Consider the following 17,220-nt stretch of genomic DNA (forward strand, 5'->3'; position numbering starts at 1 on the left):
CACACCATCCACAGCTTACCAAGCAGTGGGAACTCAGACAAACAGGCCTTGGTGGGTTATCAAGAGGACTCCTCTCGGGGAACTGGAGTGGGAAGAATGTTCGCCTAACATGGACGAAGCACTGGGTTCCATCCCCAGCACCACACAAACTGGATGTGGGAGTGCTCTTATATTCCCAGCACTCAGGAGTCTGAGGAGTTCAAGGCCACCCTCACCTATAGCTATATAGTCTGTGTTATATAGACTACAACTATAACATAGCGGGATGGAGGCCAGCCTGGGTGACATGAGGCACTGTCACGAGCAAGTGTGAGCAATCCTTCTCTCAGGGATCCCCCCCTCCTTCCAATGAGGATGGCAGGTGGAGTGACCCTTTGGACCCCCAGGCCAAAGTGCAATGCTTTCCATACCTGGAACGTTTGTCTTCCAGAGTGTTCTGTGCAGCTCTCATTGTGGCTGGCACTCGCCCCCACCCCCACCCTCCTTACCGTTTCATGCAATGGTTCTATTGAGCGATGACTCCACATAACCATTCATGTAGGGGGTCCCATTTACATCCAGGGCCCGCAGCCACCACCATAGTCACTTCTAGAATGTTCCCATCATTCTCCAAAGAAACCTTGTGGTCATAAGTTGCACATCCAACTTCCCCCCAGCATTCCTTACTCTGAGTATGTCAAACAACCAGCATCATATAAAATATATGGAGCTTTTGTGACCGGCTTCTTTCATGAATGTTCTCACAGTTCATTCATGGTTTACCATGCATCAACACTTCATTGTATATTAGTATTAAGCAGTAGCCCACTGTATGGATTCCCTTATTCATGGATCTTTTTTCTGGAAAGGCATTGGGTTGTTCCCACCTTGTGGCGCTCTTGAATTGTGCTGCTGTGACTACCCGTGAACAAGTTCTTGAATGACTGCAGTTTCTGCCTTCTCCTCTGAGAGCGTATTGCTGAGTGAAACGGTGAATGGACTCAGCCTTTTAAGGGAATTGTAGAATGCTTTCACGGATGCTGTATAGTTTGGGGAGGGGGGATTAGGGTGGAGAGTTTTTTTTTTTTTGCTATTGTTTTGCTTTTTTGTTGTTTCATTAGTGTTTTTGAGACAAGGTCTCACTCTGTAACTCAGGTTACCTTAACACGCAGCAATCCTCCTGCCTCAGCCTCCCAAGCACTGGGATTTTGTGAGACTCCAACACGCCCGTTTTATGCTTCCCAGCAGTGTATGAAGGACCCAGCGCCTCCAAGTTCTTGCCAGTACTTGTTACTAAAAGCCAGAGGTCTTTTTAGTCCAGGCAGCCATCCAGGTGGGGGGAGGTGGCATCTCATTGTGGGTTTGAACTGCGCCCCAGGCAGGAGGCTCTAGGCCACTTAGTCAGTACCTCCCCTGGGACCCTCCAGTTCACACCCTTTGCTCCTATGTTGTGGTCCTTGATCTCCTTAGATGCAAGTCCCTTATCAGCTCTCTGATCTGCATATCCCTCTCCCTTTCCGTGGGTTTCACTTTCAGGAGGGTGACCTCTGCAGAACAAAAGGCTTTGATTCCCGCATTCTGTTTGATCTGCTTTTCTTTTACTGCCTTGATGTTAGCGCCTCAGTTAGGGAGCCATTCACTGATGCCAGGCACAAGTTACCACATAGTTTTCTTCTAACAGTTTTTATGACTTTAGCTCTTTCATTGAGCAGACAGCGCATACTGAGTTATTTTATTGGCGGTGAGAGGGAGGGGGTCCAGATTTCCCAGCAAATTCCTGCGGCACCTATCCACCCCATTGAATCCAGCTGGCAAGCCCGCTCCAGGGTAGGAAGGCCTCTTAGTTTTCATTCTTACTCTGGTGGTCACTGTACTTCACCCCACTGGTGAGGACTGTACCTCACCATCTGACAAAGGAAGGGGAAGGGTGTGTCAGAATCAAGTCTCAGAAATGTCCAGGGCTTAGGCAAAATTATGAAATATTGTCTCTTGGTGGGTGAGCCACATTTGACACACACACCAAAAAAATGTTTCTCACATGCCTGAATTTTTTTTTTAAGTTTGCTTACTTAATTAATTTCTGCTACGTGAGCTTATGTGCACCACCTGCAAGCCGGTATCCACAGAGTCCAAAGAACACCTGATCTCCCTGGAGCTGCAGTTGCAGGCAATTGTGAGCCACCTGATAGGGTCATTGGAGATTTAATTAAATGTAGATAGGTCTTTTGCAAGAGCAGTAAGCTTTTAAGTGTTAAGCCGTCTCTCCAGCCCCACACCTGATTTTATGTGAACGTTGGAATCTGAATTCAAGCATTCTTGCCCTCAAAGCCATTCCCCTCTCCACCCCACCCAGCCCTTAGCTCCTGGAACTCTACATTCTGTCTCACAGTTCTGTGTTGGCCCTGATGCACACGTGTGATTGGCTCGGCAGTCATGTGACTTTAGCATTGGGTTCACGGGATGCTCCCCAGTGGCCAGTTCCTCCAGCTTCCCCATAGAAAGAAGCTTGCCTTGGGTGGATGGAGGCTTCCAGAAGAAAGAAACCAGGAGTTCCTAAGGATGGGTGGAGGCCAACCTGCCTCCCTGAGGTCTGGCCAGAGCACAGGCTTTTTGTCGAATCAGCCCAGAGAAAGGCAAATTCCCAAAACGGGTTACTTAGAGGTGTCTAGAGCACAGTGCTGCCGGAAGAATTCCTTCTTGTCTGGTTTATTACTCTGCTGCTGTGGTAAAACACCATGACCAAGGCAACTTACAGAGGAAAAAGGTAATTGGGCTTACGGTTTCAGAGTCAGTCCATGGCCATCATGGTGGGGACTATGGCGGGGAACAGGCAGGCGTGGAAATGAGGCAATCGCTGGAAGCTCATCTCCTGAGATGCAACCCTGAGACAGAGAGAAAGGGACTCTGGGAATGGCACTGAGTCTTTTGAAACCTCGCAGGCAGCCTCCAGTGATGCCTCCTCCAACAGCACTTCCTCATCCTTCCCAAACAGTTCCACCAACTGGGGACCTAGCGTTCAAATGTGTGAATCTGATGGGGCAGAAGAGGTTAGGAGTCCACCACTGGGTGGCACTGCTCCGAGGTTCCTGGCAGGGGCTGCTGAGAGGCAGGACTCACAGCAGCAGGACCACACGTCCCAGGATGCCTGCTGGGAGGAAAATGACGGGCTCCAGCCCCTGTCTGGGAGCCTGAAGGGATGAGCCACCCACTGGGCACACACTAACTACAGTAAACCAGCCCTAAGCAATCTCTAAAGTACAGACCCAAGGAGCCAAGGCTGGGTGGGGGAAGAGGTGGCCGTTTGGAATCCAGGCCAAAACTGCAGAGAACTGGGGAGAAGTCAGAACCAAGAGGCACTGGGAAGCCAGGCTGTGAACCCCAACTCCTACCTCCTGCCTCAGAAACCCCTGGAGCCCTGATGAGGCCAGATCTGTGACCTCTCTGCTTTCACTGTGGCCCAGGCTCACAATGAAGGCGGTTCTCCTTCCGCCGCTTTGGCCAGCACTCTCCCCTGTTAGCACCAGCTTCAGCAGGGCAGGTGACAGCTGCAAGAAATGATAACAGCTAGGGGCAGATGTCTCAGCAGGATGGTGGCAACTCCGTCCCCTCCCAGGGTGTTCCAGTGTGTTGGCTGCCAAGAGATGGAAGCACATGGAGCCAGCACCTGCCCAGACGCCCTGTTACTTTCTCTCTGAGTGGGTCTTCTTCCAGGTCTCCTCTCCCATGGGGCTGCTACAGGCACAGGCATCATGGTGGCCGTGAGAGGACAGGAAGCACTCAGCCTGCTTGAAGCATTCAGCTCACACACAATACACTGCTATTGCGGTGGAGCAGAGCAGTCATAGAAAGGTTGAGACCACACAAGCCAGACCCAGGACTGATCAGTAAGTAAAGCATCTGGGCATGAAGGACCATTCTGCACAGCAGCCCTCAGGCACGGGGACCAACTAGAGAGAGGGGACAGGTGGGAGCTGTCTAGAGAGACCTAGCACAGGATTGAGATGCTTCTCTGAGAAGGCACCAGGACAACTATGAGACTTCAGTCATATAATCTTTCTGGGCCTCAGCTTCAGGGATATGAATTGGAAACTGAAAACCCCAGGCACTTCCCCAGTCCTTCTTCCTGTTGACCAGATAGATCTTCTAAGATGGGCAGTGCAGGGCCTGAGATAGCTGCTTGACTTGGCTGCTATGAGGGTCCAGAATAAGGGATGGAGACCAGAGTACTCAAGCAGGATGGACCAAGGTCCTGCAAGCTGGATACAAATATGTCTAGAGCATGTCACTGCTGTCTTGAGGGCCTGGAACCAGCTGGGGGTCTAGAGAAGGACTGATGTCCCCTCCACCCACATGCCTGCCCATGGGCCTCTCAGTCGCCAAAGTCACCGGCTGAGCAGCAGTATGGAATAAGCAGACAGATGGGGCTGAGCTCAGAGGAGCACTTCGGAGTGAACCGAGTCATCTAGCAAGGACAGTCACCTCCCAGCCTCAGCCCCCAAGGTCTGAGCCTGCTTCCTGCCTCCTGCACAGGATCTCCAAATCCCTACTCACCCTCTTAGAACACAGCTCTGCCAAGCTGGGGTGCCCTTGACAGCAGCCCACTGGGTACCTCACATAGACCCAGCACATTCATCCCCTCAGCCATCCAGCTCATCCTCCCAAGGCCCTTTCAAGGGAAGTGGGACAGCAGATATTCTGCCAGGGGGGCAGCAGGATAGCCAGATGGCCACCGGGTGGAAAGTCATCCACACCAAACACCAAGCCTCTTCTCAATATGAACAGCATGAAATGCCCAGGCACACTGTCAGCTGGTACTCCAGCAAACTGGGAGACAACAGGTGAGGGTCCAGGGGAAACTGAGTCAGTTCAGAATACCAAGCTGGCACTTGGTCACACTCTGATGCCATTCTTTCTCCAAAGGGGACTTGAGGCTTAAGCCGCAAATGGGGACATGGCTGTCAAAGCCCACACTGGGCATGGTTTGCATTCACTGTCTCCAAGACTGTGAGTGTAGACCCCCTGGAACCACAGAGCTCAGAGCACCCTCTGCTTCCCGAGGAGCTCAGCACCCACGGGGAAGAGAACAACCCATGTGTCCACTCGTCTCACAAGCTCTCCTTTTAATTCAAACCACCTTTACAAGCTCCCCCTGTTTTAGGGCTTCTATTGCTGTAAAGCGACACCACAACCACAGCAACTCTTAGAAAACATTTAGTTGGGGTGGCTTACAGTTCAGAGGTGCAATCTATTATCATCATGGTGGGACATGGTGGCACGCAGGCAGACATAGTGCTGGAGAAGGAACTGAGAGTTTTACATCTTGATATGCAGACAACAGAAGTGAACTGAGATACTGGACATATCTTGAGGATAGAAGACCTGAAAACCGCCGGGCGGTGGTGGCGCACGCCTTTAATCCCAGCACTCGGGAGGCAGAGGCAGAGGCAGGTGGATCTCTGTGAGTTCTAGGCTAGCCTGGTCTACAAGAGCTAGTGCCAGACAGGCTCCAAAGCTACAGAGAAACCCTGTCTTGAAAAACTAAAAAAAAAAAAAAAAAAAAAAAAAGAAGACCTGAAAACCTGCCCTTGCAGTGATACACTTCCTCCAAGGCCACACCTCCTCCAACAAAGCCACGCCTCCTCACAGTACCATTTCCCTATGAGCTTATGGGGAGCAATTACATTCCTACTACCAGACCTCCTGCGCTCCTACTACACTGAAGGGATGAGTCCTAGTCTCCCTATGGAGGGCCAGTTGGGTCAATAGAGAGCAGACAAGTGTGGTTATCAGTGGCAGACTTTGCCCCAAGCACTTTAAATGTAGTAACTCACAACCCTTGGGGCACAGGCCTTCGGCACTTCAGCCGCTGCTGAAGCTTAGGCCCAGAAAGATTATATATCATGACCAAGGTCACACAGTGAGTCAGTGGCAGAGTTTGCTTGCGAGCCCAATAACTCCAGAAGCTTCCGTATGGCCTTTCACTGAGTCGCCCCTCCTGCCTTCTGGAGTCAAAGAAAGCTCATCTCCTTTGAACTGTCCGCACGGGTGGCTGCAGCATCCAAGTCCCCCTGACTTTCTGGACCATCCGCATCTTGCCACCCATAGTGCCTATCTGTTCGCAGAGGCACATTGCTCTGCCTCCCCATCCCCGTCCAAGCATGTCTGCAGGAGCACCGTTAAGCCCTGACAAGTGTTAGGTCAGCGCAATGCTTTATTCCCCACACCACCGGGAGCAGGATTTAGTGTCTCTGGCAGAAGGTAAACTCCCCTCCCTGGGACAGGACCCTTAATTACCAGTGATATGTGATGTTGGAGCCTCCGTGCCTCAGGCCCAGAGTTGTAAAGAGAGCAGAGGGCTGGGATTCTGTCTTCCTAAGCTGTCTGAGGAACAGGAGAGTCTGGAGCTGGAGCAGTGGGAAGCTGGCAGTGTGGGAGCCAGCTGCAGCCCTGAGGGGAAGTGGGTTGGAGAAGCACAATCCTGGCGCTGTGTGTTGAAGGGGAAGCTGAGACCAAGCTCATGCTGCAAGTGGGCTCTGCCCTGAGCTTTATAGTCCTGGTTGCTGATCTGACCACAGTGGATTCCATGGACTTGGTTTCCCCCATCTGCGTAGGAGGAGGCATGGTTCCTTCACTCACCCTTAGTCACTAAAGCCTCAGCTGACAGGTTCGTGGTGAGCAGGGCATTGGGCAGAGTTCTTCAGGGATAATCTCACAGAGGCTGATATGAGGAGACAAGTAGGATCATTCCCATTTTACAGAAAATAAAACTGAGGCCCAAAGGTTCCATGGGCTGCCATGTGCATCCGGGGACCTGACCTCCAAGCTCCAGGACTGACACGGGGATGGAAGGCCCAGTTACTTCCTCCAGGAGTCCTTGACTGGTAGGAAGTCAGGCAGGAACACAGGTTCCTGGAAGACTGGGAATGGGTGTGATGGAGGAAGCTGAAGGGTGTGGGCATCCCAGAAGGAGTCGCTTCCTGGAGGGTGCTGGCTCTAGCCAGCGGAAGCATCCTTTGGTGCCAGATGGATGAGGGGAAGGGCACTGTGGAGCCTCCTTTTGCTGGGAAGAAACACCGTGGCAAGGCAGCTCTTAACTGGGGCTCGCTTGGTTTCAGAAGTTTAGTCCATTATCATCGTGGCGGAGCACATGGTGGCATGCAGGCAAGCCCTGGCGCAGTAGCTGAGAGCTACGTTATGGTCTGCAGGCAGAGGGAGAGGATCTGGACCTGGTGTGGTCTTTCAAAACCCCAAAGTCCAGTCCCAGTGACACCCTTCTTCCAACAAGGCCACACCTCCTAATTCTTCTAATCCTTTCAGATAGTCACCTCTCTGGTGACTAAGAATTCAAATATATGACAGGAGCATTCTTATTTAAACCACCACTAGCAAGGAACGCCCCTCTATGCTGGAACGTGGGAAGGGGCGATCAGAGGTGCCAGTGGTACTAGCCACGCCCTTGGCAGGTGGCAGGCAAGGGTCTCAATACTTCATATAGTGCTCAGCAGGACCCCCTGTGGAGTCCATACTATGATGGTCCCATTCTACAGATGAGGAAACTGAAGCTCAGCAAGGATAAGCGACCAGCCAGTGCCATCTAACTACTGAGTGTCACATGACTGCGAATAGCCAGATTCCTAGGTCAGAGGTGAATCAGGTGACTGAGGCCCCAGAACTGAGCACGCTCCCTCCCTATGCTATAGCATACAGGGGTGTTCCCTGCTCGCGGTAGTTTGAATGAGAATGGCCCCATAGGCTCATAAATGTGAATCCTTAGTCACTTAGGAGTGGCACTGTTTGAAAGGATTAGAAGGACGGGGAAGGCTATGAAGGCATATAGACCCTGAACCTCTGCAGCTCCAGCCAAGCCCCTCCTTCTGGTCTGTAGTTGGGCGCCTTCTAGAATAAAGTTTCATTCAGTTCTTCCACAGATCCAAGAGAGAGTTAGCAATGGAATGTTCAGGGTTGATGCTGAGTGACAGGCGCCTGTGTATTCATGGTTGTTAAACATTTTAAAACGGAGAAGGAACATCATACAAGAGAACTCTCACATGGGAGGTTTATTAAGGGAGAAGGGGGGAGTGTGGGATTGGAAGAGAGAGGTACAAAGACCTGTACCACGAAAGAGAATGGGGAACAGGCAGAGCTCGCTTTTAAAACGGGTTTTAGCCCATGCACATAGACTACATAGTGACATAACAGCCCTAGGACCCCGGGCTGGCCAGGTATCTGCCTGAATGCTGATAACGCATGTGTGCAGGGAATGCTTTTAGTGGCTACATCTGAGGACCCTGGGGGCTGGCTAGTGTGATGCCTGAAATACCAGCAAGCATACGCGTTGTGGTTGGTGACCTAGTCTTCTAGGTCCCCAAGGGCAGGCCATCATAATGCCTGAATGCTAACAATGGTTTAATGTCCCCCCCTTTTCCACTGTGTGTGTGTGTTTGTGGGGGGGGGTTATGCACATGTGTGTGTATATTTGCCTGTGTGTGGGCACATACATGTGTGCATGTGCGTGTGCATGTGGAGCCCCATGGTTGATGTCAGGAACCATCCTCAAGTGCTCTTCCACCTCATTCACTGAGGCAGGGTCTCAATCAAACCCAGAGCTCACTGATAATAGCAAGTCTCACCACAGCTTGCTTTGGAGATCCTGTGACTCTGCCTTCTGAGGCTGGAATTGCAGGCAAACTACCACACCCACCCGGCATTTACATGGATTCTGGGGAACCCAGCGAGAGTCCTCATGTTTGCGTGGCAACCATTCTAACCACTAAGCTCCCCGACCCTGATTGAACTTTCTTATGAACTGTCAGAGAGGAAATGCGGGAGACCCTTCCCACCGGCTACGCACCCTGCAGCTCCTCCCGAAAACTGCATTAATAACTGCAAACCAAACAGGTAGCTTATTTGTCTCCAACTTAAAAGTCAATCCTAAAATGCTCACAGGATGAGAAAGGCAGCGGACTCAAGCCTCCCAGAAAATCCACCTTGCCCGGGAAGGAAGGCTCTTTGCTGGTGTGTGGGGTCAGGCGCAGGCTGACGACCCACCATGGTTCTTTCCGGGAGACTGGGGGTGTCCAGAAGGCTGAACAGGTGGGCAGCCAAGAGTCTCTTGACTATTATGGAAGGTGGGTGTGTGCCTGACCCCTCGACCATTGTCTGCTGTGGCACTGGTTAGATGGGGAAGCTGAGGCCAGGAAAAGGGAAGCCATCTAGAGATCAGAGTCAAAGCCCCCACAGACTTCAGCCCTTGACCTCCCACCGGCAGCTTTGTTTCCAGTGCAATAATAAATAAGGCTGGAGAGACGCTCCGTGGTTAAGAGCAATAACAAAAAGAGCAAAAGCGGCCAGAGTCCATGTGTGCCCACTGAGCAGCCATGCATGGATGCTCATCCTTTCCCTCCCGAGAGTGGTCCAGTGGGGAGAGACACCCTGAAGATTCCTAGCCCTGGGCAAGATCAGAACCCAAATTCCACTGAGCGTGGACTCTACTGACTGAACTGCTCTCCTGGCTGGAACCCTAAGCTAGGGACCATCCATCTCCATCTTGTGGTGCTCAAGTTGCTCCCAGAGACAGTGCCCATATAACCCTACTGAAGAGTTTCCTCCATGCCCATCAGCAGGCTGGGCTGCTGGCCTTCAGGAAGCCCACTCGGGAGCGAGAGCACCACTGTCCCATTAGCTGAGATTTGTCTCTCCAAACACATGCAAACCCTCGGCTCCCCTCTGCCTAGATGCACAGGGCTCAGGAACCCCAGGTGGGAGGCTGCGGTCTTGGCAAGGAGAACTGTATGGCTGGGTAGCAGGCCAGGAGAGCAGATGACACTTGACGTGGTTGGGCTCCTGCTTAAGTCCAGAGGGGTCCCCATCTCAGAGTAAGAAGAACCCCAGGATAGCTGGTGTCCATGCTGGCAATGACCTGAGATGAAAAAGCCCTCATCTGACCATTGCCTCAGCCCAGGAATTCCACAGCTAAGAGGAGGGGGGTTCAGCTCTGCATCTGTGGTCCATGTGGGCACAGTCGCTCTCTCTCTCTCTCCTGTCACCGATCATGGCTCCGTGTGGGGACTTGCTCTGTGTTTGCTCCTCCATGGGACTGTGACTATTCAGCTCGATATTTAATTTTTCCCTAAACTGCAGACTTGAGCCCTTCCCTCCCTCTCCTATTTCTCCACTGGCAGGATCCACTTCTACTGGGAACCTTCACAGGGAAAGAGTAGGGGGTAAAGTTCCACCCTTTTAGATGGGGCAGGGACTGGAGGGTGTGGCATCTGGACCCCTCCCCCATTTACCCATGGTACAAACATTTCTGGAGTGATCCTGTGTGGTGTAAGGAGGCAAGAGTCCTTCTCTCTGGGTGCTTGGGAAAGGAAGGAGGGGAGGAGGGAAGAACAGGACAGGGCAAGCTCAGTGTGTTTGGAGCATGGCGACAGGGTGGGTACGTGATGGAGAAGGCTGGAGATGAAGACGGACTGGCCCAGGACACTCTCAGAGTCTTCTGGGATGGATTCCTGTCACAGCCTGGCTGGTGTCCTCTGTGCTCATAGAAGTGACAGACACCAACAGGAATGGGATTTGAGCTTCTGTGACAAGCAGCCTGAGTTTGACCAGGTCCAGGCATCCAGAGTAAAGGCCTTGCCAGGTTTGGAGGGCTGTCTGAGGAGGCCACACCTGAGGCCAGCCTTGTGAGATGAGATGGAGTCAGAAGGGAAAGGTATCTAGGCCCAGGTGAGGTAGGGAGACTGGGCTGGGCTGCTCTAGAAGCTGCAGCTGGGAGGACTTCCTGGAGGAACCGCTGTGCTGGGTGACATTGTGAAGTAAAAAGAGACCAGAGAGAATGGAAGAGGAACAGAGACACAAGATAAAGAAATCAAAGAAAGAAATGAAGGTGGACCACACGGGACATTTATATTCATGGACACTTATGTTAGAGCCTAGTTTTCTGGTGTTTGAAATACAGCGTAATGGCTGGGCACTGATTGAAAAGGAAGGCAGTCGATAGAGCAGGCATGCTGAGAGGAAGAATGGATTTTTTGCAAATAATATAATTTTGAACTTGTCTGTTCCTTCTTCGCGCCCCTCCCCCAAATCTAATTGATGCCCTTCCTGCGATAAATGATTCTCAGGACTGGAGCAGGCTCAGCACCTTCAAAGAGTGGTACCTGGAGGGCAGGCGGGAGGGTCCCTCCCTGAAGACAATAGTGTTCCTGAGAGTCAAGAGGAAGGGCTGCAGGAAGAGGAGACATGGACTAAAACAACCTTTCTGCCAGCTCAGCATCCCACATTCTCATAAGATAAAATCCATTTTTCTTCTGCTTCCCTCAAAAAACTCGGGAGCTGGGATGTTGACAAATGTGTCAGAACCAACCCATTACACAGACAGGAAGGCTGACGCTAGAGGGGGTGGCAGCTGATTGGTCCAAAGCTCCAAGGATATTGATACCCAGTCTGGGGATGGAGCTCTGCTCTGCTTTTGTTAAAGTGGGTACCTCAGGACAGGGAGGGTGTAGAACGAATAACAAAAACCCAGAGACAGAAATTGGGGTTCAACCAGAAAAGCAAAACAGTCAGCCACTAGAGAAGTCTTACTTTTTACCAAGGCTGGGCGAGTGTAGACTAAGCAGACTAAGCCTCTCTCTTCTCCCATTTTATATTCCCTCTAGTGATGGGATTAAAGGCGTGTGACTCCCTAGGACTGGATTAAAGGTGTGAGCCACCACCCCTGGATTTGTTTCTGCATCGATTTTGTATAGCCCAGGGTGAACTTGAACTCAGAGATCCATCTGACTCTGTCTCCCAAATCCTGGAATTAAAGGTGTGTGACACCATTGCCTGACCTCTAGTGGCTTTCGCTTTGCCTCTGGTCTTCAAGCAAGATTTATTTATCAAAATACAAATAATATACTATTCCAGGAAGGTGACCTGGTGGGGTGGGGAGACAGGTGAACACACCTTGGGAAGGTTCCCTGTCCATGTTGCTGGTGTTTCTTCGCCGTGTCCCCTTGCAAAGACAGAGAGATAATTTACAGAGCTGAGCGAGCGGCTGCCCAAGCTCGGAAGTGAGTTACGGAGCCCGAAACAAACTTCTGCTTGCAAGATACAGACAGGCCATATTTCAGGATTAATTTCATAAAATGGATCACCGAGCATCACTATACTCCATCTATATGAATTGCTGAGTCTAAAATAACTTCTCCTCCTGCCTCCCTCCGTGGCCGTGGCACGGGGTGATGGAGGCTAGTGGGACTGTGTGGCGGTGTCTGGTTGGAAGCTGCTGTGCCTTGACAGTTGCACACAGAATTAACCGAGGAAAGTTCCAGAAGCAGAGCCTTCATCTTAATGCCTTTTAAGACAAAGTGAGAAATAAGCCAGAAAACACGCTGGCTGGGTGGTTGTGGGGTGCGGTCATGGAATCTGGGGAGTTTCCGAGCAGGGCACATAAATGCAGAGGGTTTGCTTATACACGGCTGTGCCTCTGACAGATGTCCCCAAAGAGCTGCCGGGGGCGCTGGACACCACTGTCCAGTGGAGGTCTCAGAGGAGTGGGAAGGAGCATGAAGCAGGCTCTCCACTGACAATTCTTCTCCATTAGTCATCGCCTGGGTACAGCTGGACACGGCCAGGTGCCCCCATAGACTGCTCACTCTCTGAACCTGTCATTGAACCGGATTATTCTTACCCAGGGGGTCCCATGAACTTTACAGCTGTGCTCTCCAGTGGCTTGCTGTCTTTGGATGAATGGAGACTAGATCTCAGGCCCAGGACACATAAAAGGCTGTTTGGTTTTGACCTTGATAGAGGCCTATCGGGGAAGGAAATGAAACTGGAGATGGGGCTGGATTCTGGAATGGGGTGGGAGGATAAATAAGGCAGGGATAGGAAGAAGGTGAGAACAGTGGTTGAGGTGGAAATTGAGCTAAAGCTAGAGATGGGAATGGGCATGGTGGCACAAACCTTTAGTCCCAGAACTCAGGAGGCAGAGGCAGAAGGATTTCTATGAGTTCAAGGCCAGCCTGGTCTGCATAGTAATTGTAAGCTAGCTACATAATGAGACTCTGTCTCAGAAAAGGGGGCGGGGGAGACTTAGGACTGTAGCTCAGTTGATAGAGTGCTTACCTTGCATACATGGAGTCCTGAATTTGATCCCAGGGTCATACAAACCTGGCATGAGCAGCACTCAAGAGGTAGGGGCAAGAGGATCGGGTCATTATCTACTACATACCAAGTTCAAGGAGTGCCTCAGTTACATGAGAGTCTGTCTCGAAAAGATATGGAGGCGAAGATGGAGAGGGAGGTGGAGGTCAAAGAGGGGATGGAGGAGGGATGGGGAGGGAGGAGGATGGAGGTGGAGGCAGAAGTGGAGATGGAAAGAGAGAGGTAGATGGAGGCAGAGATCAGACGGAGGCAAAGTTGAAGGCAGAGGTGGGGCTAGGGCTGGGCCTGTGGGTGGATGGAAATTCAGATGGAAGCAGAGAGGGAGTTAAGATGGAGGTGAGGACGAAGATGCATGGAGACAGGGAAAGAAGTGAGGACAGAGGTTGGGATGGGAATTTATTGAGGGAGATCAAGGGTGAAAGGACACTGGCAAAGAGCCCAGGAAGCAGGGGTCTGTCTAGGACAGAGGGCTGGGCCTAGTCAAGGGAAGGGAAGGCGAAGGGACACAGTGACAGAGTGGAGAAAGCTTCTGGCTGCACTCAGCCTTCCAAGGGGCGACAGGGGGCACAATGTAGAGTGACATTCTCCCAGGGCACGGTGCCTGGGAGATGCTGGTGGGCAAGTGTCCACTGATGCTGGCAGCTCCTATGTGTCCATCATTCATATAACCATTGTGGTCTTATGAGCTCGACGATCTGTTCACACATGCTCAGAAATGCTGGTGGGGGAGGGGGAAAGGGATGGAGCACAGCTCCCATGCTCTGCATGGATCAGATGCAGGGCTCTAGAACAAGATGTATCTGTATGTATAGGAGTGTGTGTGCATTTGTGTATGTGTATAAGTGTGTGCGTGTGTTCATGAGTGTGTGCATGATTATGCGTACATCTGTGTGTAAATGAGTATGGGTGTGTGTTTATGAGTGTGTATGTGTGTGCGCTGCTGTGTGTGTATCTGTGCACGTGCATGAGTATATTGTGTGAGTGTGTGCATGAGTGTGTGTGCCTCTGTGTGTGTGCACGAGTGTGTGCGTGCCTCTGTATGTGTGCGTGAGTGTGTGTGCCTCTCCCCTTGCAATGTTTTTTTAAAGCTTAGGCCTTTGAAATTTGGTTTGCTCTTTACACTTCCAGCATTTGGAGCTTGAACACTCTCCATTTGGGGTGCTTGAATGCTACAGGGTTTGGGTACCTGCTGTGGTCAAGTGTGCACACATCAAGCACTTCATGGTCTCCTTGCTAAACTACATACAAGCAGAGACCATTCCAGCCTAAAACAAAGAAAATTAGCAGGGGGGCGGGCTGCCAGCAAGGGCAGTTATTGCTATTATTGGGGACACTTCCAAAGTATTTTTGCATGTTCTATTTATTGAATTTCCACAAGGCTCCTTTCATTTTGCAGGTAAGCAAACACAGGGAGAGAGTTTAGGTCTCCTGCCCAAGGTCACACAGCTGACAGGTATTATGGCTGGTCGCTGAATCTTGAGTGCCCTTGGAGCCCACAGCCTCGAGTGCTCTGGTCTGGAATCCACAGCCCATCGTAACACCCTTCTTTCTAATGAGGCAGGGATGGGTGTATATCTCTGGGGTAGAGCACTTGGCCGGCCTGCAGGAGGCTCCAGATTCCTTCACGAGCCTGGCAAAAATGAAGTGGAGCCAGCAGCACTCATTGACACGACTGGCGGGCGTGTCAGGGGCCCTAGAGTAACTGTCTCGTTTACTGCTTGAGCAGTTCTGTCAGGCATGTCCTCCTCAGTGTGACCTCAGCAAAGGTGGCTGTGCTGGTGTGAATGAGACTGGCCATCACTGACTCACTCACAGTTTGAATCCTTGGTCCCCAGTTAGTGGAACTGTTCAGGAAGGATTAGGAGGTGTGGCTTTGTTGGAGGAGGTGTGTCACTGGGGGGGTGGGCTTTGAGGTTTCAAATGCCTCCTGCCATTCCCAGTGCGCTCCCTGCCTCCAGCTTAGGGTTTGAGATATGAGCTCTCCACTGTTCCTGCCGCCACACCTTTGCTCCACCTTCATGGACTCAAACCCTCTAAAACCATAAGCTCAGTTAATACCGTCTTTTATCAGTTGTCTTGGTCATGGCGTTTTACCTCAGCAACAGAGAATTAACTGATCCAGGGACACAGGGGAAGGGGTGATTTTGGAGGGTCCACCTTCCCTTTCTGGTGCTGCAGTATTCTGGAGGGTGAACTTTAACCAGCACATCTTGTAGGTGAAGATGAGAACGAGGCTGGGAGGTGATGATAACGGTGGAGGTAGGGGTGGTGATGGAAACGGGGCCAAATTCCAAGACGGCGGAGGTGATGATAACGGTGGAGGTAGGGGTGGTGATGGAAATGAGGCCAAAGATGGAGATGGTGACCGATGGAGGTACGGATGGAGGTGCGGGAAGAAGACGGGGTAGGATGTGTCAGAGGAACACTAAAGGTGACAGGGACCACAGACAGTGAGCTCAGGGCACAGTGTTTCAGACTGAACTCTGACTGGAGAATCCTCGGCCTTGGGGCAACAGAACTAGAAGCAACTCCCTAGGAAACTGGACCACCAGGCCTCTGGAGATGCTGCAAAGTCAGGGAATGAGAACTCTCAGCAACTGGAGTTTGCACTTGGGCAAAGAGGTACTGCAGACCCTGGCCCCTTTGAAGGCTGGGTTAGCTGCCTGAGAATCTAGACTCCGGGTCAGGCATTGATGGTGTTCACTTTTAGTCTCAGCACACAGAGGCAGAGGCAGGTAGATCACTAAGAATTCAAGGCTAACCTGGTCTACATAGACAGTTCTTACTCAGCCAAGGCTACATAAGAAGACCTTGTCTAAAACAATCAGAGAGTCTAAACTGCAGGGCCAGGTTGCCACCATTCAGATCTCGGCCCTACCTCACACTGACTACATACGCTGGGGTCTCTACACACATCTCGCAGTTTCCCATCTGTAGAAGGGGAATAGCACACCCACCCCCCAGGACAACGGTGAGGCTGAGGAGTCGGCTCACGGAAGCTGGCTCTCGCTGATTCTTGCTGTACGAGCAGGTTTTCAGTGCCGTTCTGTAAAAGTTACACTGCGGAGTTTGCAGCTTCTGGGTAATTGAAGTGTTCTGGTGTGCGTTTCCGTTCCCCGAATTCCTACCCCACTTACCATCTGTTTGGAGCCTCTTCCACTTAATTACAATTCTCCATCTATTGTTCTCGCAAGCTCCCCGCTCGCTTCCCTTCTCTTGCCCCCAGCATGTGTGGATGCCTGAATGAAATGATGCCTCATACCTGGCTCCGTCTCACTGGGCCCTGAAACCGAGCGGCCCCATGCTTGCCACCCTCACCCACCAATGGGCTTCTCTGCACTCTGTCTGCCTCCTGGCTGGATGCCAGCAATGGGCCCCTGGCACCAAGCCCCACACCTGGCGGGTGTCAGGAAATGCTTGCTGAACTTAATTAAACTCAACTGGGGTGAAAAGCCCCTGCAGGAAGGCAAGGTCTCCAGCCTCTCTTGTTGTATGCTGCATGCCGCCCCTGCCCCACCAATCAATGTGCACAGGCCCAAGGCCAGGGAAGCAAGAATGGACAGTCGGCCCCAAGCAGAGTTCAAAGATGATGCCTCCGGTAGATGCCAAGGAGGTCGGGAAATCACAGGGAGAACTATCTTAAGGCTGAATTCCCGGCACAGAGCCATGTTGTTCCCCTAGCTCAAGTTCAGTCCCAGGACCACATCTACTGAGCGCTGTTCCCATGTAGCAAAGCAGAGGTCAGAGGTTCACAGTGTGGGAATGTTCCCAAGACCAAGGGTGGTGGACTGGGATGTGGACAAGGGGAAGAAGGGGAGCAGGTGAGAAGGAGGCTGCTAGCCACACTCAGCTGGGTTCCAGGAAGGTAGAGAGAAGGCCCCCAGCATGGGGTGTCTCTCAGTCACTTGCTTAGCTCATTCCCAGCCCATAAATGAAGTCTACACCATTGTCCTGTTCAGCCAAAACCCTTGCTGTGCTTTCCATTTCTTCAAAATGAAGTTGCTACAGTGTCCCTGCTCTCCAAACTTTCAGTGGCTCACCACTACTCCCAGCCAAGAGAGGAAAGAAAGAACTGGGCGAGCTGGT

At 51.7% G+C, this 17,220-nt stretch overlaps 1 protein-coding gene across 1 annotated transcript in view; it reads left to right on the forward strand.

Annotated features, from left to right (window-relative positions):
• The window catches only part of Igsf21 (immunoglobin superfamily member 21), a 219,290-nt gene that overhangs the window by 190,762 nt on the left and 11,308 nt on the right, over positions 1-17,220 (forward strand). The gene's annotated exons all lie outside the window — the stretch shown is intronic.

The sequence above is a fragment of the Microtus oregoni genome, unplaced genomic scaffold (assembly GCF_018167655.1).
Source record: "Microtus oregoni isolate MIOR12 unplaced genomic scaffold, Mior012 000005F_ref0000423, whole genome shotgun sequence".
Taxonomy (NCBI): domain Eukaryota; kingdom Metazoa; phylum Chordata; class Mammalia; order Rodentia; family Cricetidae; genus Microtus; species Microtus oregoni.